The sequence below is a fragment of the Myotis brandtii genome, unplaced genomic scaffold, assembly GCF_000412655.1.
Source record: "Myotis brandtii unplaced genomic scaffold, ASM41265v1 scaffold329, whole genome shotgun sequence".
In the NCBI taxonomy this organism is placed as follows: Eukaryota; Metazoa; Chordata; class Mammalia; order Chiroptera; family Vespertilionidae; genus Myotis; species Myotis brandtii.
In genome coordinates, this window is record NW_005362676.1 from 980655 (window position 1) to 981360 (window position 706).

The 706-nt window shown below is 48.7% G+C and overlaps 1 protein-coding gene across 1 annotated transcript in view; it reads right to left on the reverse strand.

Moving 5' to 3' along the window:
* LRRK1 (leucine-rich repeat kinase 1) overlaps positions 1–706 on the reverse strand; it is a 46144-nt gene that overhangs the window by 20031 nt on the left and 25407 nt on the right. The window lies entirely within an intron of this gene.

The window sequence follows — 706 nt, forward strand, 5'->3', positions numbered from 1 at the left end:
AGAGAGAATCATGGATTGGCTGCCTCCTGCACGCCCCATGCTGGGGATCGAGCCTGCAACCCGGGCATGTGCTCTGACCGGGAATCAAACCTGGGACCTTTCAGTCCACAGGCTTATGCTCTATCCACTGAGGCAAACCGGCTAGGGCCGGATTCCATCTTTGCAAAGTCGTGTATTCATGAAAATTGATTGGTGGCCTGGCTGGTGTGGCTCAGTGGTTGAGCACTGACCCATGAACCAGAAGGTCATGGGTCAATTCCCAGTCAGGGCACATGCCTGGGTTGTGGGCTTGATCCCCAGTAGGGGGCGTGCAGGAGGCAGCCCATCCATGATTTTCTCTCATCATTGATGTTTCTCTCTCTATCCCTTCCTCTGTGTGAAATCAATAAAGACATATTTTTGCCCTGACCGGTTTGGGTCAGTGGATAGAGCATCGGCCTGCAGACTCAAGGGTCCCAGGTTCGATTCCGGTCAAGGGCATGTACCTTGTTTGCAGGCACATCCCCAATAGGGGGTGTGCAGGAGGCAGCTGATCGATGTTTCTCTCTCATCGATGTTTCTAACTCTCTATCCCTCTCCCTTCCTCTCTGTAAAAAATCAATAAAATATACTTAAAAAAGAAAAGAAAAAGAAAAGCAATTAAAAAAAAATAGAGACATATTTTTAAAAAGTCCATTTGTGACCCCAAACTCAATCCCTGCGGTGC